The 12,415-nt window shown below is 41.8% G+C and overlaps 1 long non-coding RNA gene across 1 annotated transcript; it reads right to left on the bottom strand.

The window, feature by feature from the left end:
• Window positions 1-370: 370 nt before the first annotated feature.
• Window positions 371-1,413, bottom strand: LOC139591372 (uncharacterized). The gene is made up of 2 exons (XR_011679625.1): window positions 1,283-1,413; window positions 371-658 (listed from the first exon to the last, which is right to left on the bottom strand). It is a non-coding gene; the product is annotated as an uncharacterized lncRNA (long non-coding RNA).
• Between the last annotated feature and the right edge of the window lie 11,002 nt (window positions 1,414-12,415).

Genomic DNA, 12,415 nt, shown 5'->3' with positions numbered 1-12,415 from the left:
GAGGGAAGCAGACACCTCCAGGGTAATCCTGATTTATGGGCAGCACTGCCCTGGCAGTGCCCAGCTCTCTGGGCTCCACACAGACAGCACCAGAATCTGCTGCTCCACAGGCAGCTCACACTTTTGTCCCAGCACTGCTGCAATCAGTCCAGCCAAGGTGAGTTGAAATAATTCCCTGGAAATAAAACAAATGAAAGAAAAGAAACCCCAGAACAACTGAAATCTATTGTGGCAGCTCTGCCACACTCTACGTCTATCACAGCAGAAAGCAATCCTTTATGAAAGAGATGCCTCTTGGAGTGCCTCAAAAGGACCCATAAACACAGTCTGTATAAAAATAGTCATCAAAAATGTGAGTGAGAGCCACGAGGCTGCACAGACTTTCTGTAATTTCAATCCTTTTGCAGAAAATTGCGGGAAAGAGACTAGAAATACATGTATATATTTATGTACTAAACATTATCTGTCAAAAAGATCACAGTAAGATTTTTGTCTTTTATGAAACAACAGTGACATCCAGTGGTGCTGTAGGTGTAGCCAAGGAAAGGTAAAGCTTTTCACCCTCATGGGAGGCTCCCTGCCCCTCGTGGGAGGCTGGCAGGAGGCAGGCAGCTCCAGCTGCCCCCTGCCTTCAGCAGCTCCTCTGTAAGGGATGAACCTGCAAAGGAAAAGAGAAAGAGGAAAAAAACCGGTGTTTTTCAGAGCACGGAGTGACGATGCATGCATTTCAGGGCCTTTGTAACAGCACACACAGGTAAAAAAAAAAGCAGCCAGTTTTCAGAAAAACAACATCTTCATGTCAATTAAAGTCTACTTCCATGTAAACAGATGCATCCTATAAAAACCTACTCCCAGGCACTTAATTTCACTTACTTTAAGACATAATTAAAATTGCCTTTTCCCTTTCTTTAATTTCTCTCCCATTTTCTGTTTTGTGTACTGATTTGTAACCTTTAAAAAAATTTCCTTGGGCTTTTTCTCTAATCTCTTCCAATTCCCCCTTATTTTTCTACCATTTAGATTTGGATTGGCTCAATTAAATTTTCTTTTCTACTTCTGACTGGTTCTCTTGAATAAGCTCTCAGGGAGCGTCTGCCTCCTTCTGCTGTCATTTTGACTTGCTTGCTTATCGCTTCTCATCGATTTTCCTGTAGGATTTCATTTTAATCCAATTTACAGTGTCAGTAATCTGGGTCATTTCTTTTAGTTAGATTTAGATTCCAACTAATTTCCTTTCCATTGACAACTGTCCAGCTCGCTCCATTTAAATCATTGTACTCACTCTGTCTCGGCCACGCTGCTCCCTTTCCAGCTGGGGCTTGCTGGCTCTCCCTGCTGCTGGCTGGGAAGGGAGGGAAGGGCTGGATGGCTGCGAGATCAGGTGGCAGGAGGCAGGGCATCGCAGGCAGACACCCTCCCCAGCCTGGCCTCCAGTTATTTACTTGTGCAAGTGGTGGGAGTGCAAATCTTCCCTCTGTGCCAGCACCCCCGGCAGTCTCAATGCCGGGTCCAGCTGGGTGCAGGAGCGCAGCGCCAGAGACATCTGATCCAGCATCCCCAGGGACACCAGCTCCAGCATCCCCAGGGACATCAACCCCAGCATCCCCAGAGACATCTGATCCAGCATCGCCAGGGACACCAGCTCCAGCATCCTGGGGGACACCAGCCCCAGCCTCCCATGGACACTGATGGGAGCCAGGCTCTGTCTGCATGGGTGTGCCACTCCTTGGCTTTGTCGAGGAAGAGTTATTTGCCAGAGCACATCTAAAGAGCCATTAATTAGTGGTGTGAAGCCAATACTCAGTAAGAAAAGCATTTGAAACCCTCCCCCTCATCCCTGAACCATGATGCATGCTCTTGTTCCCAGAGTAAAATGGTCAAAATTTGTTTGTCAGGCATGACAGCGAGCTGTGAATGCTCTTCTTTCCAGGGTAACTCCAGGAGGTATTTGTAGCTGTATTATGGTTCTCTCACTTTTGCTTTCTTTCTTTTTCTTCTGTCTTATTTTCTTTTCTTGCATAATTCACCCATCCTATTCCATCCTTGAAATGTAAATGAAGAAGTTGTTTCATCAGATCTATATGGAAAATCATAAATTCTCTTATCTCTAACAGCCTAACCACACATTTGGGAAAAAAACCCCACACTATAACATTTTTTTTCTCTCAGAAGTGTACTTCTTTATAATATTTAATTAAAGATATAAAAATAGTCTCTCCAGCTATTTTCCAATAGATCTGTCTTGGCTTTCTTCTGTGAAAAAATTAGGAAAATTCTTAAAAAGGAATTAAAAAGTAGCTATGCTTGGAAGCAAAGCTGCAGTTTGCAGCTTACATTGAATATCACTACCACAAACCTCAGCTGTATCTATTAGAAAACATTATGTGCTCTTTCCCTGCCATACACCCATCTTTTGTCCAGTTGCCAACTGGCTTAATCTTTCATCAGCAACTAATTTTCACTTAATGAGAATTTACTCTTAAGTGCCTTTTCCCTCAGGAACACACATTTCCCCTTCATCCAGCATGAGTCTTCCTATGCAGATTGCAGCAGTTATTGGAGCATGATGAGCCTTATTACAGATATTGATTTGTCTTAGGCTGCTGCCTGGACAACTATTAGCACTGAACCACCACACACAAGGATCTGCCTTCATTTTTCAGTGGCTGTTTGTTTTCCTGTTGGGGGCATAGGCAGGACCACCCTGGTCAGCTCCTGATCCTGCTCTGTGCCTTGTGAGGACACACTGACCAAAGGCAAGGTGGAGGCTGCAATGGGCTCTCACCTCTCACAGATGGTGCAGGGTTATTTTTAGACCTGCACATCAGACACAGATTTGACTGATGGGAGCTTGCTTTCAGCTGCTCTGCCTCTCAGTGAGTTTTTGAAGCAGCTCCGTGCTGCTCCCCACCGTGACTCCTCTGGGTTTCCACTCTTCAGAGCCAGGAGAGCAATGGCTGCCTGAGCACTGCAGGAGGAAACTGGAGAGAGATAAGAGGACAGCAAGGGTAGTACCTTGTTGTAAACATGGGCAGGGTGAAAGTCACTGTAAATATCTTCAAGATGTCCTGAAGTGTTCTTATCATGACATGGGCCCACTTCTTGCTGTAATCCATGCACTTACTTAACTTTTATCAAGTGGCAAGTCTGACCAGGATCTAATAACATTCAAAACCACTTGAAGGAAGCTGGACAAGCAATATCCTATTATGCATTGATACTTGCTGCATGGCATATTAAATGTGTAAACACTTGCTCTCAAGGTATGCCTCACTTGTGAGGAAACTGCTGCAATAACAGCCTGTATGCAGTTCTGGGCACAACTTTCTGAGGAGCAATTAGCAAACAAAAAGAAAGTTTCTTCCAAAAAAATTCTCTGAGAGAGATGAATCCTGTTTTTTAACTGTCTCTAACATCATACTGGGTCTGCTATTCATGTACCTGGAGGTCTTTACTGAAGTTGTTCAGTACATCTGTCCAGTGTTTGTGCCTTCTTTTTTTTTTAAGGCCTACAGTGTTATTTGCAGTCTCCATTTTTCTTCTTTCAAAGGGGAAAAATGAGCACTATTATCTTGTCTGGTAAAAGATGAAAGCAGGCTTCTAGAACAATTTTACAATCATGAGGCTGTTTCTCTTTAACAAGGTGTGTTATAGCTGTGCTTTATCCCCTGCTCACTTCTGCTGGAGCTCTGGTCTCAGCTTCCCAGAGCCCATGGTCCCCTGAATGAATGAGAAGCATGCCAGGCTGGGGACAGGGAGCAGATTCCTGCTCTGCAGGCTTCTTTGGGCTGCACTGTGGTCCCTCAGGCCTCCCCAAGCTGTCTTGGAGGGAGTGAGGCTCTCACAGGGGGTGGGACAGGTCCTTACCTACAGCACCTTTCTCCATGGGATACAGAAGCTGGGAGAGCCAATAAGAGTTCTGGGGACACAGCAGCCAAATTAAACTCCTAAAGTGAAAATAGGCCTGCCTCACACATGCCCTAGAAACACAGAGCTGCCAGATACCCTTCCCTTCTTTGCTTTCACCATTTTATCGAGTTAGGACATTAGGCATAATTAGTTTTACTGCTGCATTGGCAATCAATTTAAAATTAGCAACTTCAGTCTGTTTGTTTGTTTGTTTGTTATCAATGAAACTATCCAAGGGTCTAAAAGTAAGTGCAAATTAAGAAATAATTGCAGAGGTTTATAGTTCAAGTCAGGCAATCTCCTTAGAGATTTGGGGCTGTTTAAAGGATACCTGTTTTCAACCACCACTGCACCCTGATCCCACCAGCACTTGCATGCACACAGTCAGCAGCTTACATCTTCAGAAATGACTAATGGTTATTATTGAGGTTTAATATGAAGGAATTGCTATCTGCCTGCACACACCTACTCTTGTGCCTAAAATCAGACCTCAAACATGCAGACTTGTGAGGCCACTGGCTGCTTGGTCAATACAGGGCAAAGTGTGTCTGTTGTTTTCAGATCTTCGGCATACACATTTAGCTCCTTGTATTTCATGAGCAGTTTGCAAAGTGGGGTAATAGAACCATGAGTAAATCTAAGATGCAGAAGTAGGTATCTGGGTGTTCAACCCTGAGTAAAGGAGGTGTTTTCAAAGAAATTTTCAGTTTTAACTGACATAACTGCTATGCATGCTCTCTTAGAAAATTTATGTTGAAGGGAAATTATCTGGAGAAAGACAATCCTATTGGTAATTAGGGCAACCCTGACGATGGGGAGAAATAGTGCATTTGATTCTATTGATATCAGAAGGTTAATGAATTACTTTATTATACTATATTATTCTATACTATATTACACTATATTATATTACATTTAAACTGAATCTGCACAAAGCACTTCACTCAACTGCTCAGAATTTCGTGACCATCTCCTGACTGACAGTCTGCACACAGGCTTGGCCCTGATAGGGCAAGGAAACAAAACACCATCTCTTTGGGCAAACAATCTTTATCTTGCATTCTACTTCAACACAACACAGGAGCAGAAAATGAGATAAGAATTGTTTTGATCATTCTTTTCTCTGCTTCTCTCAGTGTTTCTCTCAGGTTTAGAGAATGTGAGTCCCACACATCCTGCACTGACACAGGAACAAAGGAGTGGTTTGAGGATGCTTGAAAGGACAGTGGCTCTTGCAGGGAGCTGGATGGGAGCAGAGCTGGTGTTTGCTGGTTCCTGCTTCAGTGCAGCTCACAGGGGCATGCAGCTCTGTTACCATAGCACCAGGCTCTCCTGCAGCACATCTTCCAGCAAGTGCTGGTTAAGATCTTTTTTCTTAAATCCAAGAACCCAAAGCAAGTGACACGTTAATGGAATGTCTTCACAAGAAAATATACACTCTGATACTATTATATTGTAATAAAGATGCTGAATCTGCAAGTTTCCCTTTGATTTTTCTCTCTCCTCTCTCTCCAGATTTTGAATCATCTTCCATCAATATACTATAATTTCCACTAGCTGGAGTGGAAATTTGCCATGAACAATGGAAAATGGATAAGAGGATAAATATAGGTGCTCGATCTTAGCACAGCATTCTGGGTTTTGTTTCTTATCATGGCATGTATTACAGATACTGAACAAACTGAGGGATAGTAAGGGCAAATCCCTATCCAGTCTTGGTTCAAGACCAAATTCAACATATAAAATAACAAAGGAATGGCAACATGGCAGTAATGCCCTCTTATATTTTCAACCTATGGCCTGGAGCTTCAGGTATTTTTGTGCATTGTAAAAAATAGAAGCCTGATCACCCTGGGTCCCTCAGTCCTGAGTAAAGAAATAGTCACCTTCAGAGCACTTCTGATCCCATTGCACCAAGAGACAGCCCAGGATGTTGATGGTCAACCAGGTGTTATAATTAAATAGGGTAATTTCAGCCCCATGTTTACAGTTTTTAAGCAGGGAGAGATTTTTAAAAGTGTTCAGTTTTTGTCTCTAAGTCCAGGAAGCAGTTAATCATTTACAAATATCTAAAAGCATATTTTTTAGTTACACCAAAAAGGTTTTGACTCCATCTATACATTTTTATTGGTTTCTCTGCTCTCATAAATCAGTTTGTTCCCAATAAGTGTCAGGAAGGTGCATCACTGCTGTGATTACTTCCCATAAATTTAGTACCTTTTAATCAAAGAAGGAAGCTTTGTATTGTGGCAGGCAGCTTATAAAGTGGCTTTTACCAAGCTGAGCCACTTATTTGTAAGCCTCTCTATTAGGGAGTTACAGATAAGCCATTTGAGAACTGAGCAAGCTCTGATGGCTGGAGACCAGGGGTAGTTTCCAGTGATACTGATGTAGATTTGGAGCAACTGCCCTGGAGGTAATAGCTGGATGGATAAAAGCTGAAAAGTCCTCCAGCCACATCCTCATCATCCTCAATGTGCAGGTCTTTCTTCTCCAGAGCTTCCTGCTGCTATGGAATATTTTGTTCAGAGGGAAACAGGAGCACCACTTTGTTTTTCAGCACCCTTTTAATCTTGCAGCAGGATTAAAATGCTTTTTGGTTTAATGCTAATCATATGCCACCTGATTTCAGAGTGGCCTGGAGTTCCTCTAAATGGTTTGTGTGGTGTGACGAGGCTGCTTCTGAGAGGATTAGAGAATTGTGCATGTCATTTAAGGTCAAAAAGGCCTCCCCTTCATTTTTAAAATAACAAAACTTATATTCCTAAAAGTTCTGTCTCCCTGTAAATATAATAATAATAATAATAATGATGATGATGATGATGATGATGATGATGATGATGATGATGATGATGATGATGAAAGATATTATTATAAAGTATTGTCCACTTCAGAGGCCTTGCTGGTAAGGGAAGCACGCCCCATGAGATCAGCAGTGATTACTGTGTGCTCTCACTGCCAGAGGGGATGCCCTGAGGTACCTCCAGCCTCTGTTCCTGGGTGATAATCCCCTTTGGAACCCTGGTGTCACCAGCAGGGCATATCCCAGGCATGGGGCTGGCTTCTTATCAGACTTCTCCTTTCACCAAGTTGGGATAGTGGTATTTCTTTCATCTATTCCTATTTCCTCTACCTTGTTTTTCCCCTCAGGCAAGGCTACCTAAAAACTTAGGATCAGGATTGTGAAAACGTGAATTAAAATCTCCTTAAGGACCAGAACATCTGTCTGCAGATCTACAGCACGTTTTGAAAAGAGCTATTTTGCTGACATAGCCTGCTAATTTCTTAGACACAGTCATGAAAGATAGACTAAATCACCTTGAGAATGAAATTATTTTCTTATAAATTAGCCCTTGCCACTTTTCTAGTTGATAAATTTAGCAAAATTTTCAATATCTATTTTTAACCATCTTTTACATTTAATTTTAGTTCATGCAATATAGCATGATGCAAGGTATCTGAATGTTTGGAGTCCTTGTCAGCAGAAATGATTGGCAGCCTGAAGCAAAAATAACTCACTATAATGGGAAATATATAGAATAGATTAATTTCTTTTTGCATTCAAATTCTTTTGGGGAGGGAATTTTCTATGCTAGGTTAAACTCCTACTCCCTTTCCTCCTGCCTCCTCTCACTTCTCCCATGCATACTTAGGTGGTTCCTGCTGATATTTTTACTGCTTCTTTATTGCAATATATATATTTTCAAATATTTGAGTGTTTTAATTTGTCCCAAGAGCAAAGGATCAAACAGTGAAAATAATTTTACCTATCTCAGTGCAATCTGAACTGATCTCCATCTTAAAATAGGTATTCTTCTGAGGCGTATTAGCTTTATTTAAAAACATTTCATTACATTACTTGATTTGCAAATTAGTCATTTAACATTCAAATCTTGTCTGTGGGAATATGTTCCATATAAGATCAGATTGAAACTCCTGACTTGGGAAAGAGACATATAGAGAAGGTGAAAAGGTAGTGACTGTTTCTCACTGAAAAGCAACTTAAGGACATTAAATGACATTTCCAGCAAGTCTCAAAAGATGAAGCAATTTGCTACAGAATCCCTAATGGAACTGTGGAATCAGTTGCTGCCACAAAATGCCAAATGTGGATCCTTAGGCAATGCTGGGCACTCGAGATATGGCAATGAGCTCACTTCAGCTTTTGTCCAGCTCACCCTGTTGGGTCTTACACTCTCAGGTTACTCTTGTGTTTCTTACCCTACATCTAGAAAATTAATCTAGTTTCAGATTAATAGATAACAAGTTCATGCTAATCCATGGATGTAGTGCTGTTATGAAGGCATAACTCCCTCATTCCATGGGGGCAGGACACATAAGGCTCAGGACAAATTCTCACTCCTATCCTCATGGCCCATTCAGCAGGTGAAACAGATTCACCTTTTTGTTTCTTAGCCCTCAAGGAGACTGATTACACTCAGATGGTAGATGGCTTTTTGAAAATAAGAAAACAGAAGTTGAATAGACATGCACCAACACTTTGGCAGGGAAAAAATGTTTCCTTTCTGTGCCAGTCCTTCATTGCCCTATCAGGTAAATACCCTGCCTGCCAAGGAGATCTACTCTTTGCACATAGACAGAAATATGCAAATCTACCACTGGGTTGCAGGGAAGGCAATAGGAATGAAGCAACCTGGACTTGAAAAATCTAATCATGGTCAGAGTTCAGATTCATGTTTTTCCCTTCCCTTTAAAAAAGAAAGGATACATCTATGTTTCTTGCAAAGTTGTGCCTGAAAGCTGCTGACAGTAAGAGTTTTGCATCATCCACTGCCATGAGCAAGCCCAAACTCTGGTGAGGGGAGCATTGCACAGCCCCAGGATGTGGCTCAGCAGAGGGGCCCAGCTCTGGGCTGCTCCTCCCTGAGCTGTCTGCTAACCCAGCTTGACCATGGAGTTCAGGTCAGGCCATTGGAGAGGTCAGCTTGACCATGAGCTCAGGTCAGATCGCTGGAGTTCATGAGCATGGAGTTCAGGTCATGTCCTCAGTTTAGCTAATCCACAGTTTGCAAAAGGAAAAGAGGGCACAGAGCTTCCTGAGGGGCCTTTCATAGCTGACCCCCAAGAACAAGCAGTGATTAATGCATCCAACTTTTTCCAGAAAGTGCTGTCTGATAACATCACAAATGCTCCTATCCCCCCAAAGAACTAGAGCAAAGATAAACAGAATTTTCTTTACTTCAAGGGAAATCATGTGGCTTGGTAGCCTGTTATAAGAGAAATAAAAATTTGATCTCTTTGATTCCTTGTGCCTGAATGACTTAGAAATATCAGACTTTCCAGGTGGGTCCCACTTCCTTAGGAGTCAGAGTGTGCTGTGATTCTCTCCTCCCTCCCAATTACAGCAGAGCTTATAAGTAGTATTGATGGCTTTTTATATGTATAGCTTATTTGTGAATATTTTTTTGCAAAGTTAGAAGAGTATTTGACAGCACACAAGAGGAAATACCTCTGTCATTCTGTGGCTGCCCATGATGCCAGTGACCATTTGCTCACCAAACAGAAAGGATTGCCTCTTGTAGAAAAGAAAGACAGTGCAGTGTAGAAAGAAGCTCCACAGCATTTCCCCAGCACTTTGGCCTTTAGGACTCCCTGAAGGATCAGCACACATCCATTTCTTGTAACACTGGGGAAGGTACAATCCTGCTTTATGGTCACCCTAATGCTGTTTTTCTAGGCTGATGCACTATGTCAAAGTCAGGCAGCTTCATATGGCAGCACTTTGGCTCCTTCTGATTGAGGTTTTTTGTCCCCTCCATCTTGGCAGTTCAAAAAATGAGCTCCATTTAATTTGAAATAAAGACAATGGATGTCAGCACTGAAAATTTCCAGTCTTTGAGAGGAGAAGAAGGAGTCAAGCAGCTGCCACGTGCACAAGGCTTCTGAGAGGGCTTTTCTCAGACTCAGCAGGGAAAATGAGATTCAGGCAGACTGTGTAATCAGTGATTCTTTCCAGCTCCTGAAAAAGAGGAAATAGACTTAAACATTCAAATTAAAACATGCAGCTGAACAAGCCATGAAATACAGTACCTACAAAACCAGCCTGGTTTGAGCTGTGCACTTTGCAGAGAATGTGGCTCCTGTGCATGAATAGCTGTGAGGAGATAAGAAAGAAAACAGAAGACAGCTGTTCAAAATAAATATTACTTTACTTCTGTTTTAAGAATAAGATATCTCTAGGCTCATCTAGAGCTCATCCTTAGAGTTTGTAATAGAGTGGTATTATTTTTTATAAATGAAAATGTCAGAAGTCCAATGTACAGGTTTGTGAGTTTAATAGAAATAGTTTCTGTTGTGATGATAAGCTTTATATTCTAGTCACGATGCATCAGCAGTTTATTCTGGAGTTCATTCTGAGGAGGTAATGACTAGGAAAATGACAAAGAAAACTGTTACTGACCATTAGTGAGCAATCACTCTGTCATATTACCAAGATAATTTAGATAAATACGGGGTTTAGCTGTCTCCAAGGGAGACGGGATGCTGATATCTTAGATAGTGCTGCTTTTTAAAGCTTTTCCATTTGATGAATATAGATTTTTGCCTCAAAGACACAGACTAGTTCCCCATATCTTCCTGATGGAAATAGTAATAGCTCATTTCAGTGCTGTCATCTTTGCTCAGTTGTGTAAAGCATGAAGCTACCGAGTTTTGCAGCAAATATGGAAAGCTCTGTTTGGAAACATAAGGTATTTAATAAATGAATGTAGAGTATACCATGTTTTTCTTCAATTGGCTTCCATTATTTTAGCAGCTGCTAATTATGCAGTGTTGATATTTAGAGAAAGAGTAACAGATTTATCTGTTCCATCTGGATAATCAGGCTTTTAGAGCATGTCCTTCTACCAACATCAGACTTAACTCTTCCTGTTTCTTTTTTTGATCCTGAGGCCATAGCAGGTTAAATTAAAAGGTGGAAATTTCAGTTGAAATAACTAGACATTTTTGTTCTAGTTTTTAAAATAGTTTCACTGTTGTCATTACTGGCATAAATGGCTTAGAAGGAGCTGCATTGGATCAGCTGGATATTAAGATTTGGATTAATAATACACAGTCCAAAGACTTCCAAGATCCATCTGCCAACACTAGGTTTAAGCAATCCGTATAATATGGGGTTTTCCATGTTGTACATCAAATATCACATTTTTCTCCAAAAACATATAGTTTTGCAGGAAGGTTTTGCAGCAGCCAGAAGACTGCTAAGGTCTAAAATCAGATATTCAGGTGCAGGGGACACAGAAAAGCAGCGTTTGCACTTTATACGTGCAGCTGCACTATACATGCACGAGACAATCCTGCCCAGTATGTGGAAGTGCTGTAAAGCCACTGCTGTAAAGAATTCAGTCCCCATTGTCCCCACAATCTCCATATACCCATGCACAGCCCCAAAATGGATGTGCTACACATCATCCTTGGCACGAGCAACTCAGCTCCTGTTCTGTAATCTGAGCTTTCAGCTTTAAATTGATTCCATGTTCTTGAGCATTGTCAAAGTGATGAGATCTACCTGGAGTGGAAAATATCCAGAGCCAGGACCAGAAGGATGTGCAAATCACCCTGATTCACCTGCAAGGACAGTAACTCTCCAGGCACAAATGACAATTTGTATCTTCAACTTCAGCAATCTTTTAACAAGGGATCAAACTAAACAGAAGAAGGGCTCAAGAGTCCCAAGAATTGATGTTGCAATAGACTCAGGATCAGACCCTGCTACTCCTGAACTTGTGGTCAATTTTTTCCTTGCAGCATGATGATTTTGCATCAATTTAAGTGGCACAGCTGTTGAATAATAGAAGGTCAAAATTAGGTCAATGGATGGGATGTGATGGAGCTGAAAGGACAGAACTGTCACATAGGGGTTGTCAGATGGGCGGGCTGGAGATGGAGCCTACCATGTCTTGGAGTTTGATGGGACAGAAGAGATATCTGTACAGAGCACCTGGTTTAATTTGGGGTGTGGAATAAACTGATACAGGCTTTCTGTGGGGCTGAAACCTTATGGGGCCATCCCAATCCATGAGAATAATCAGTAGCCCTGACTGCAGTCCCCATTCACACAGTCCCCTGGAGCAGGGAGCCTTTGCTCTCCAAAAACTACATTGTTTTTTGCAGACTGAAGTCCTGATTTCCCAGCCCTTAGTGTCAGCACTGCTGAGTGAGAGCAGATACAACCACTCCAACTAAATATATACTCAGCACAATAGTGAACTCATTTTGGGTACTTGGGGGCAAGTAATTCTTCTCTGTTGCACTCACCCAGCCTGGTGGGAGGCAGTTCCTCCGATGAGCCAATGAAAGTACAATTAATAAAGGCTAAATTTTCACCATTCATGTATCCTTGATGTAATTCACTCAGTTTGCTTACTCTGTTGTTTTATTTTACTCAGTCCAGACTTTCCTGTTTTTTCAACCTATTTTTAGCCCAGCAGAAGTCATACTGGATGCCATGGCTATTTCCATAGCAACAGGCTGTTCTAAATCTTGA

This window comes from Agelaius tricolor, unplaced genomic scaffold (genome assembly GCF_023055355.1).
Source record: "Agelaius tricolor isolate 1412-34295 unplaced genomic scaffold, bAgeTri1.0.p SCAF_6, whole genome shotgun sequence".
Taxonomy (NCBI): domain Eukaryota; kingdom Metazoa; phylum Chordata; class Aves; order Passeriformes; family Icteridae; genus Agelaius; species Agelaius tricolor.
This window is presented reverse-complemented; position numbering and strand designations above follow the sequence as displayed.